The following is a 12,679-nucleotide window of genomic DNA, read 5'->3' as shown; positions in this document are numbered from 1 at the left end:
AGTTAACGAGCAAAAACATACGACTGACAACAGGGATAGGAAAAATAAATTAAAAAGAAAGTCAAAATGGGATAGTAAATAACGAAGAGTGAGACAGAACAAGACAGGAAAAATGGGCCTAAAAGAGCGCAAAAACGGAATGAAAAAGACCAAAAGCGAATCAGAGGAAAATCCGTAAAAGAACGAAAAACGGGACAGGAAAAGAAGCGAAAAGAAGAGCGAAAGGGAAGTCTGTCTGTCTGTCTGTCTGTCTGTCTGTCTGTCTGTCTGTCTGTCTGTCTGTCTGTCTGTCTGTCTGTCTGTCTGTCTGTCTGTCTGTCTGTCTGTCTGTCTGTCTGTCTGTCTGTCTGTCTGTCTGTCTGTCTGTCTGTCTGTCTGTCTGTCTGTCTGTCTGTCTGTCTGTCTGTCTGTCTGTCTGTCTGTCTGTCTGTCTGTCTGTCTGTCTGTCTGTCTGTCTGTCTGTCTGTCTGTCTGTCTGTCTGTCTGTCTGTCTGTCTGTCTGTCTGTCTGTCTGTCTGTCTGTCTGTCTGTCTGTCTGTCTGTCTGTCTGTCTGTCTGTCTGTCTGTCTGTCTGTCTGTCTGTCTGTCTGTCTGTCTGTCTGTCTGTCTGTCTGTCTGTCTGTCTGTCTGTCTGTCTGTCTGTCTGTCTGTCTGTCTGTCTGTCTGTCTGTCTGTCTGTCTGTCTGTCTGTCTGTCTGTCTGTCTGTCTGTCTGTCTGTCTGTCTGTCTGTCTGTCTGTCTGTCTGTCTGTCTGTCTGTCTGTCTGTCTGTCTGTCTGTCTGTCTGTCTGTCTGTCTGTCTGTCTGTCTGTCTGTCTGTCTGTCTGTCTGTCTGTCTGTCTGTCTGTCTGTCTGTCTGTCTGTCTGTCTGTCTGTCTGTCTGTCTGTCTGTCTGTCTGTCTGTCTGTCTGTCTGTCTGTCTGTCTGTCTGTCTGTCTGTCTGTCTGTCTGTCTGTCTGTCTGTCTGTCTGTCTGTCTGTCTGTCTGTCTGTCTGTCTGTCTGTCTGTCTGTCTGTCTGTCTGTCTGTCTGTCTGTCTGTCTGTCTGTCTGTCTGTCTGTCTGTCTGTCTGTCTGTCTGTCTGTCTGTCTGTCTGTCTGTCTGTCTGTCTGTCTGTCTGTCTGTCTGTCTGTCTGTCTGTCTGTCTGTCTGTCTGTCTGTCTGTCTGTCTGTCTGTCTGTCTGTCTGTCTGTCTGTCTGTCTGTCTGTCTGTCTGTCTGTCTGTCTGTCTGTCTGTCTGTCTGTCTGTCTGTCTGTCTGTCTGTCTGTCTGTCTGTCTGTCTGTCTGTCTGTCTGTCTGTCTGTCTGTCTGTCTGTCTGTCTGTCTGTCTGTCTGTCTGTCTGTCTGTCTGTCTGTCTGTCTGTCTGTCTGTCTGTCTGTCTGTCTGTCTGTCTGTCTGTCTGTCTGTCTGTCTGTCTGTCTGTCTGTCTGTCTGTCTGTCTGTCTGTCTGTCTGTCTGTCTGTCTGTCTGTCTGTCTGTCTGTCTGTCTGTCTGTCTGTCTGTCTGTCTGTCTGTCTGTCTGTCTGTCTGTCTGTCTGTCTGTCTGTCTGTCTGTCTGTCTGTCTGTCTGTCTGTCTGTCTGTCTGTCTGTCTGTCTGTCTGTCTGTCTGTCTGTCTGTCTGTCTGTCTGTCTGTCTGTCTGTCTGTCTGTCTGTCTGTCTGTCTGTCTGTCTGTCTGTCTGTCTGTCTGTCTGTCTGTCTGTCTGTCTGTCTGTCTGTCTGTCTGTCTGTCTGTCTGTCTGTCTGTCTGTCTGTCTGTCTGTCTGTCTGTCTGTCTGTCTGTCTGTCTGTCTGTCTGTCTGTCTGTCTGTCTGTCTGTCTGTCTGTCTGTCTGTCTGTCTGTCTGTCTGTCTGTCTGTCTGTCTGTCTGTCTGTCTGTCTGTCTGTCTGTCTGTCTGTCTGTCTGTCTGTCTGTCTGTCTGTCTGTCTGTCTGTCTGTCTGTCTGTCTGTCTGTCTGTCTGTCTGTCTGTCTGTCTGTCTGTCTGTCTGTCTGTCTGTCTGTCTGTCTGTCTGTCTGTCTGTCTGTCTGTCTGTCTGTCTGTCTGTCTGTCTGTCTGTCTGTCTGTCTGTCTGTCTGTCTGTCTGTCTGTCTGTCTGTCTGTCTGTCTGTCTGTCTGTCTGTCTGTCTGTCTGTCTGTCTGTCTGTCTGTCTGTCTGTCTGTCTGTCTGTCTGTCTGTCTGTCTGTCTGTCTGTCTGTCTGTCTGTCTGTCTGTCTGTCTGTCTGTCTGTCTGTCTGTCTGTCTGTCTGTCTGTCTGTCTGTCTGTCTGTCTGTCTGTCTGTCTGTCTGTCTGTCTGTCTGTCTGTCTGTCTGTCTGTCTGTCTGTCTGTCTGTCTGTCTGTCTGTCTGTCTGTCTGTCTGTCTGTCTGTCTGTCTGTCTGTCTGTCTGTCTGTCTGTCTGTCTGTCTGTCTGTCTGTCTGTCTGTCTGTCTGTCTGTCTGTCTGTCTGTCTGTCTGTCTGTCTGTCTGTCTGTCTGTCTGTCTGTCTGTCTGTCTGTCTGTCTGTCTGTCTGTCTGTCTGTCTGTCTGTCTGTCTGTCTGTCTGTCTGTCTGTCTGTCTGTCTGTCTGTCTGTCTGTCTGTCTGTCTGTCTGTCTGTCTGTCTGTCTGTCTGTCTGTCTGTCTGTCTGTCTGTCTGTCTGTCTGTCTGTCTGTCTGTCTGTCTGTCTGTCTGTCTGTCTGTCTGTCTGTCTGTCTGTCTGTCTGTCTGTCTGTCTGTCTGTCTGTCTGTCTGTCTGTCTGTCTGTCTGTCTGTCTGTCTGTCTGTCTGTCTGTCTGTCTGTCTGTCTGTCTCTGTGAAACACATATGTCATGAACATGTCATGAATTATGATCCCTCCCCACTTTAAGCGGGAGGACTCCCATACAAATAAAATACACATTTCCTCTTATCCCGAGAACCAATCAAGCAAATGGAACCAAATTTGGCATGTGGTGGTTTTCGGAGGCAATAATTTGTTCTATGATGAATTATGACCCCTCCGCTCTTTAAAAGGGAGGGCTCCCATACAAATGAAATAGTGAGAGGTAGCGAAGAAAAAAAAACCTTCGAATCACAGAGTCGCTGGACAAAAGGATACTGCACAACCCCCTTTATTGAGCGAGCGACGTATCTACAAACTCCACCATCAGGTGGGTTGAATTATTTATAGACACAAATTGTGCCTCTTCCTCCGTGTATTGTAATCGAACCACCGAATTGAGAAGTTTAATCTAACACGTATTTACTAACTAGGACGACGAAACTGCACAGGCACTTGTGACTTACAGGGCACTGCACGTGACGTTGTTCGTCCGTTAGTGTGTTAGTCGCGATTCTCAACGCGGATCTTCGGGTTTCGAGGCTCCCTTCCTCTCACCTTTCGCTTCACTCTTCACTCTAAAATTTTTATTATTTTCTTCTACCGCCCCTTGTAAAAGAACTATCCCATAGGAACGGAACCATAAAACCCGAAGATTGAAGCCGCTTTGAGAATCGCGGCTAACACGCTAACGGACGAGCAACAACGTCACGTGCAGTGCCTTGTAAGTCTCAAGCGCCTGTACAGTTTCGTCGTCCCGACCGTTTGGCGAAGCGTGGAAAAAGTAATTCTCATTTTTTTACCATTTTTAACCAATTAGATTAAAAAATTTCAATATGTTGAGACCTCATGTCAGTAGTAGCTTCGTTTCAACGAGAATTATTCAAAGGTAAAACTACCAAATTTTTGCTTTCAAATGCTTATCCCCATGCCAAGGTTACAAGTAACAGCACTTATATGACATTCTGCCATTCATCACGCTGCTGATCCTACCTGTTGCATGTGCGCCACAAGACGACGAAGGGGTGAAGCAAAAAGTTCATATAAGTAATCGCTAGACCGAAGCGAATCGTGAAATGTGGCGGTTAGAAATGGCCAAAGAAATGCCATAATTCTTAAACCTCGCACACTCTTTTGCTACTACTGGTTCGGTTGCCGGTAAAACCGGCAAAGTCAATTGTCGGGAAAAACGACAAAAAGTGGGCTTCTTTCGGTTTGGGTTTTTGGCTTTCGCAGAAATGCTGCGAAGGTGTTGTGAAACACCGTGAATGGTTTATGAAGCAGAAAACACGAATCGGATTGGTTTGAATTTGAAAAGTTGAACAATAAATTTCGGTAGGAGACTGTCAGTTTCTTACTTTGTAACAATGCATGAACATTCCATGAAGCAATAAACCAATTACCTTGCATGTAATCCTGCAAATCAGGCGCTCACGAAAGGAAAAGTTTGAATTTCCCGAGGCTTCTTACCGTTATTGCCATCGAATGCGCCACGCGTCGTAGAACAAATATCCGGAAATGAGCAAAACTTTTCCAATAATATTCAATCAGATGCCCACCAGCTGAACCAGGGCCCAACTACGGACGAGCAGAATCATTAGATTTATTACGTGCACCACTTTCGCCAACGCAAGTAGAAGTAGATCACATTAATAGCCCGTGGTCCAATCAACGCCGTACTTCTCAGGCCCCCACTCCGAAGTGAAAGGAACCTGTTTACTCGTACTCCAGCTCCAGGAATTACATTTCGGTCTCTTCAAGCTGGAAACTCGCCCCCAGTCCGCAACCGGGATGGGAGTGCGTGTGTAAGCTTGATGAGTAAACATAATTAGATCTTAATTGCTTTCACAGCGAATATCTACCTCACTCGGTGTAGGCTTAACTTTGTATGTTACAGGAAAATTACAACCAATGGAGAAGGGCTGGTGCTTCTTATCGATCTTGATTGAGGTGTACACATGTCCGACCGGGAAGGTTGTTCGGATGAAATTCTCTAGGGTGTGCTGGGGTGAATTGAAACTGAGCCTCCTGATGCATGGAACGCACTCACAGCATCCCGCTCCAGTTTCCCACACGCCAAATCCAGACCAAGTGCGAAGAATGATTGATTGGTCCCGTAGTTGTGGTTCCAACCAAAACACTGCAACCGACGCCGAAGGTTGGACAGGAGGAGGCACTCGGCCCAGACAGTAAGGCTGTAACATATGTACATAGGTGCCAGGAAGTATTGCAGCGGGTGAAGATTACTCCCGAGAAGCCCATCTTCTGTTTCCGAATATTTATCCGAACGAACCTCACCTCGTGTTGTTTTTGCTGTTTCAGCTGATAGCGTCGGGGAAAGGATTTGCCAGTAGCGAGCGGCACCTATCATCTGTCTCCACATGGTTCGGCCCAAACTGGGAAAGCTGTGGCACCCGTCCAAAAGGGATCCGGTTCCTAATTGCAGTCGATGTTTATCGACAGCCGCACACATGATAACATGAAGCATTTTGAGAATGGCAGAGAGTTTAGGATCTAACCTAGGAAAATGTAGGTGAAATCGATGGGTTGCAGCATCGGTAGCATCGGCAGCAGCAGTAACAGCAGCAGCAGGATGGGTGTATTTTTCCCGTAAAATGCTTCCCTTTTCTGTCGTGTGCTTCGTGCTTGCCGAATTCGAAGGGAACATAAATACCTATGTGAGTGTGTGTCGGTATGGCGGACCTAGAACGTGTGTAGGAGAGCACTATCATGTTTACATTGCTATTTAGAAAGCAATCAACCCTAATCGATACTGTAATCCATCATATCAAATTCAGGTCCCGCTCGCCATGTTGACTTCGGTGTTGTGAGGCGCATTCGGGGACATACACATACGGGGAAGGGAAAGTCTTGTTTCTTACCGTGTTCGTTTGTCCTGCGAGGTAACTGGAAGATGGGAAGTGCTGGGATGTTTGGAACCAGTTTTCAGCATGTGTATTTTGTTGGAGGTTGCATTTTTTTTCTGAAGATTTGCTCTAATACTATTTTGAAATGCCACATGTAGGCATGTGGGTATCGCAATATTTCCGCTGAAAGTGTACTCAGACTTAATCAAAAGTTGGAACCTTTCAAAAGACTGTTTTGGGAAAATCGATTTTTTTTAAATTTCCGGTCTTATTTTGCCTAATGTTTATTTCCCCTTTCCATTTCGTTTTTTGTCTTCGTCTGTTCCAATTTTCTGGGACATCAACCGTTTTCTGTCACGGTTATTTTCATTCTGGCTCCCTTTTTCCATCTGCTCTCCGGTTCTCGTTCTTCGTCTTTCGTTTTTTTTTCTTCTTTTCCGGTTTACATGTTTCTCAAGTTCGTTTTATTCTTTTATTATTCTTTTATTCTTTTTCTATCCAATTTTTGCACATTTTGAACCTTGCTCATTTTGTAACCCGTTTGACACCTTTTCCCTGATTCCGTTTTTCTTTTTTCTCTTTCGTTATTCTTCTTTCCCCTTTTGGTTTCTCTTCCTTTTTTCTTCCGTTTTACTTTTTATTTGCTCGCTGTTTCCTTTTTCTCTGTGTTTTTTTCTCTTCTTTTCCTTACCCGTTATTCGTCCTTTTCTTGAGTTGTTTTTCCTCTTTACCTATCTTTGTAATTTTTTGTCTCGTTTCGACACTTTCGTTTTTTATTTTTTTTTCGCTTTTAACTCCATTTACACCCCGTTTTTCGTTTTCGTATGTTCCGTTCTTCCTCCTGTTATGTCCTGCTTTTCTTCTTTTCTGGTCTTACTTACTTCAACCGAAAGCCTCGGTAGCTCTTGCCGTATCAAGAATTCCTCTCCACTGCACTGTACTCGGTCCTGCACTTTGAAGGGAGGTTTGAAGAGAACGGATTTCACTGCACAGTCGTCCGGCATGCTTGCGACGTGGCCGGCCCATCGTAGTCTTCCAACTTGCGCCAGATGTACGATCGGAATCTCTCCAAGTATTGCCTGCAACTCGTGGTTCATAAGCCTACGCTACTCTCCGCTATCGGTTTGTACTCCACCAAAAATAGTCCGCAACACCTTTCGTTCAAATACGGCAAGTGCACGTAAGTCTTCCGTGAACAAAGTTACTGTCTCAAGTCCGTACAGGACTACCGGTCTGATCAGTGTTTTGTACATCGTCAGGTTTGTGCGGCGGCGAATGCTCCTTGATCGAAGCATCTTGCGGAGCAAGAAGCAGGCTCGACTTCCAGCTTGAATGTGTCATTGAATCCCAGAGATCCCAAATATACGAACTTATCAACCACTTGCCGTTAATCGCTGTCAATAGTCACAGTCCGTGGGAGGCAAACGTTGTTTTCTCTGGAGCCTCTTCCTACCATATATTTGGTTTTCGGTGCACTGATTTGCAACCCTGTCGTCCTAGTCTCCGTTTTTAGTCTGGCGTAGAATGCCTTAACCGTTCCAAGGTTTCTAGTAATGTTGTAATGATGTTGAGGTCGTCTGCGAAGGCTAAGAGTTGGCTACTTTTGCTGAAGACCGTTCCTCTCGTTTCGATGCCTGCTCGCGGGATCACACCTTCAATAGCGATGTTGAATAAAATACAGGACAGTCAGTCCATTTCTTTGTCGCAACCCTTTTGCGCAATTCGAAGGGACTCGAAAGTGCCTCCGAAACACGCACGTAGTATCTCACTCGCTCCAGCGTAGCTTTGATCAGCCGCATCGCATCGACTGTATCGTGTGCTGCTTTGAAATCCACGAAAACATGATGCGTAGGTACGTTGTACCGTGAAATATATATGATTTTTAACATTTTTTCCCCGATCCGTCTTTTACCCTCCTAAAAGGACAAAAATGTTACCTATTTAATATTTGTAACAACCTAACTAAACCACTTTAGAAGAAAAGTACTCAACTCCATAAATTTTTGCATATGAGCACGATTTAGACTTGAATTTAGATTTGAGTAAGAACATATATTTTCACCAGAAAAATAGAAGATTGTCGTTAATCCTAGTTTTAGACCAATTGGTTCCAAAATATAAAACTTTTTAATCTATATCGATAGATTCAAACGAAGAATCAAAGAAAAAAGAAAGAAAGGAGACTATATTTTTTTCCAAAATATAAATAAATTTAGTCGTAGTTTTCCGATTCTTAAAGACCTCCCAGGCTTTTAAAATCATGACTCTTGAGACAAAAAAATATATTAAAATATTTGGCGGTTGTTTTATACCGTACAAATGAGACACCGTGACTGAAACAACTGGATCGACTGGGACGGCTGGGACGACAAGGACGGCTGGGACGATTGAGATGTCCGGGATGGCTGGGACGGCTGGAACGACTGGGACGAATGGGACAACTGGGACAAGTGGGACGATTTGGACTACTGAAACGATTGGGACAAGACGACTGTGAAAACTGGGATATTTTGAACGACTGGGATAACTGAAACGTGGGACACAACTGGAACGACTGAGACAACTGGAACAATTGGGACGAGAAGACTGGGACGACTGGGACAAATGACACGACTGAGACGATTGGGACGAGACGACTGGGGTGACTGGGACAATTGGGACAACTGAGACGGCTGGAACTAGGAAAAGTGTGATAATTTGGACGACTGAGACAACTAAGATTATTGGGGCAACTGGAGCGATTGGGATAAGCCGCCTGGAACGACTGGGACAACTAGGACGACTGGAACGAATTGAGTGACTGGAACGACTGGAACAAGTGGGACGACTGAAACGATTGATACAACTGGAACGATTGGGACGAGACGACTAAGTTAATTGGGACAACTGGGAAAACTGAGACGACTAAGACAACTGGGACGACCGGGACGACTGGGACGGCTGGGATGACTTAGACGACTAGAGCGACCGGGACGACTGGAACGATCGTGAGGATCAGGGCAACTGGGACGACTGAGACGACTGGGATGAATGAGACGACTGAAACGACTAGGACAATGGGGACGACTGAAGCAATTGGGATGAGACAACTGAAAAGACTGGGACGACTGGGATGGTTGGAATGACTAAGACGACCGGGACGACTGAAACGATTGGGACGAGACGACTGGTAAAACTGGGATAATTTGGGCGTCTGGGACAACTGGAACGCCTGGGACAACTGGGACGACTGGAATGACTAAGGCGACTAGGATGACTGGTACTGGGACTGTGACTAGCACTGGAACTGGGACTGGGACTGGGACTGGGACTGGGCCTGGGACTGGGCCTGGGACTGGGACTGGGACTGGGACTGGGACTGGGACTGGGACTGGGACTGGGACTTGGACTGGGACTTGGACTGGGACTTGGACTGGGACTTGGACTGGGACTGGGACTGGGACTGGGACTGGGACTGGGACTGGGACTGGGACTGGGACTGGGACTGGGACTGGGACTGGGACTGGGACTGGGACTGGGACTGGGACTGGGACTGGGACTGGGACTGGGACTGGGCCTGGGACTGGGACTGGGACTGGGACTGGGACTGGGACTGGGACTGGGACTGGGACTGGGACTGGGACTGGGACTGGGACTGGGACTGGGACTGGGACTGGGACTGGGACTGGGACTGGGACTGGGACTGGGACTGGGACTGGGACTGGGACTGGGACTGGGACTGGGACTGGACTGGGACTGGGACTGGGACTGGGACTGGGACTGGGACTGGGACTGGGACTGGGACTGGGACTGGGACTGGGACTGGGACTGGGACTGGGACTGGGACTGGGACTGGGACTGGGACTGGGACTGGGACTGGGACTGGGACTGGGACTGGGACTGGGACTGGGACTAGGACTGGGACTGGGACTGGGACTGGGACTGGGACTGGGACTGGGACTGGGACTGGGACTGGGCCTGGGACTGGGCCTGGGACTGGGCCTGGGACTGGGACTGGGACTGGGACTGGGACTGGGACTGGGACTGGGACTGGGACTGGACTGGGACTGGGACTGGGACTGGGACTGGGACTGGGACTGGGACTGGGACTGGGACTGGGACTGGGACTGGGACTGGGACTGGGACTTGGACTGGGACTTGGACTGGGACTTGGACTGGGACTGGGACTGGGACTGGGACTGGGACTGGGACTGGGACTGGGACTGGGACTGGGACTGGGACTGGGACTGGGACTGGGACTGGGACTGGGACTGGGACTGGGCCTGGGACTGGGACTGGGACTGGGACTGGGACTGGGACTGGGACTGGGACTGGGACTGGGACTGGGACTGGGACTGGGACTGGGACTGGGACTGGGACTGGGACTGGGACTGGGACTGGGACTGGGACTGGGACTGGGACTGGGACTGGGACTGGGACTGGGACTGGGACTGGGACTGGGACTGGGACTGGGACTGGGACTGGGACTGGGACTGGGACTGGGACTGGGACTGGGACTGGGACTGGGACTGGGACTGGGACTGGGACTGGGACTGGGACTGGGACTGGGACTGGGACTGGGACTGGGACTGGGACTGGGACTGGGACTGGGACTGGGACTGGGACTGGGACTGGGACTGGGACTGGGACTGGGACTGGGACTGGGACTGGGACTGGGACTGGGACTGGGACTGGGACTGGGACTGGGACTGGGACTGGGACTGGACTGGGACTGGGACTGGGACTGGGACTGGGACTGGGACTGGGACTGGGACTGGGACTGGGACTGGGACTGGGACTGGGACTGGGACTGGGACTGGGACTGGGACTGGGACTGGACTGGGACTGGGACTGGGACTTGGACTGGGACTTGGACTGGGACTTGGACTGGGACTGGGACTGGGACTGGGACTGGGACTGGGACTGGGCCTGGGCCTGGGACTGGGACTGGGACTGGGACTGGGACTGGGACTGGGACTGGGACTGGGACTGGGACTGGGACTGGGACTGGGACTGGGACTGGGACTGGGACTGGGACTGGGACTGGGACTGGGACTGGGACTGGGACTGGGACTGGGACTGGACTGGGACTTGGACTGGGACTTGGACTGGGACTGGGACTGGACTGGGACTGGGACTGGGACTGGGACTGGGACTGGGACTGGGACTGGGACTGGGACTGGGGACTGGGACTGGGACTGGGACTGGGACTGGGACTGGGACTGGGACTGGGACTGGGACTGGGACTGGGACTGGGACTGGGACTGGGACTGGGACTGGGACTGGGACTGGGACTGGACTGGGACTGGGACTGGGACTGGGACTGGGACTGGGACTGGACTGGGACTGGGACTGGGACTGGGACTGGGACTGGGACTGGGACTGGGACTGGGACTGGGACTGGGACTGGGACTGGGACTGGGACTGGGACTGGGACTGGGACTGGGACTGGGACTGGGACTGGGACTGGGACTGGGACTGGGACTGGGACTGGGACTGGACTGGGACTGGGACTGGGACTGGGACTGGGACTGGGACTGGGACTGGGACTGGGACTGGACTGGGACTGGGACTGGGACTGGGACTGGGACTGGGACTGGGACTGGGACTGGGACTGGGACTGGGACTGGGACTGGGACTGGGACTGGGACTGGGACTGGGACTGGGACTGGGACTGGGACTGGGACTGGGACTGGACTGGGACTGGGACTGGGACTGGACTGGGACTGGGACTGGGACTGGACTGGGACTGGGACTGGGACTGGACTGGGACTGGGACTGGGACTGGGACTGGGACTGGGACTGGGACTGGGACTGGGACTGGGACTGGGACTGGGACTGGGGACTGGGACTGGGACTGGGACTGGGACTGGACTGGGACTGGGACTGGGACTGGGACTGGGACTGGGACTGGGACTGGGACTGGGACTGGGACTGGGACTGGGACTGGGACTGGGACTGGGACTGGGACTGGGACTGGGACTGGGACTGGGACTGGGACTGGGACTGGGACTGGGACTGGGACTGGGACTGGACTGGGACTGGACTGGGACTGGGACTGGGACTGGGACTGGGACTGGGACTGGGACTGGGCCTGGGACTGGGACTGGGACTGGGACTGGGACTGGGACTGGGACTGGGACTGGGACTGGGACTGGGACTGGGACTGGGACTGGGACTGGGACTGGACTGGGACTGGGACTGGGACTGGGACTGGGACTGGGACTGGGACTGGGACTGGGACTGGGACTGGGACTGGGACTGGACTGGGACTGGGACTGGGACTGGGACTGGGACTGGGACTGGGACTGGGACTGGGACTGGGACTGGGACTGGGACTGGGACTGGGACTGGGACTGGGACTGGGACTGGGACTGGGACTGGGACTGGGACTGGGACTGGGACTGGGACTGGGACTGGGACTGGGACTGGGACTGGACTGGGACTGGGACTGGGACTGGGACTGGGACTGGGACTGGGACTGGGACTGGGACTGGGACTGGGACTGGGACTGGGACTGGACTGGGACTGGGACTGGGACTGGGACTGGGACTGGGACTGGGACTGGGACTGGGACTGGGACTGGGACTGGGACTGGGACTGGGACTGGGACTGGGACTGGGACTGGGACTGGGGACTGGGACTGGGACTGGGACTGGGACTGGGACTGGGACTGGGACTGGGACTGGGACTGGGACTGGGACTGGGACTGGGACTGGGACTGGGACTGGGACTGGGACTGGGACTGGGACTGGGACTGGGACTGGGACTGGGACTGGGACTGGGACTTGGACTGGGACTTGGACTGGGACTTGGACTGGGACTGGGACTGGGACTGGGACTGGGACTGGGACTGGGACTGGGGCCTGGGACTGGGACTGGGACTGGGACTGGGACTGGGACTGGGACTGGGACTGGGACTGGGACTGGGACTGGGACTGGGACTGGGACTGGGACTGGGACTGGGACTGGGACTGGGACTGGGACTGGGACTGGGACTGGGACTGGGACTGGGACTGGGACTGGGACTGG

The sequence above is a fragment of the Sabethes cyaneus genome, chromosome 1, assembly GCF_943734655.1.
Source record: "Sabethes cyaneus chromosome 1, idSabCyanKW18_F2, whole genome shotgun sequence".
Classification (NCBI taxonomy): Eukaryota; Metazoa; Arthropoda; class Insecta; order Diptera; family Culicidae; genus Sabethes; species Sabethes cyaneus.
Note: the sequence above shows the minus strand (reverse complement) of the source record.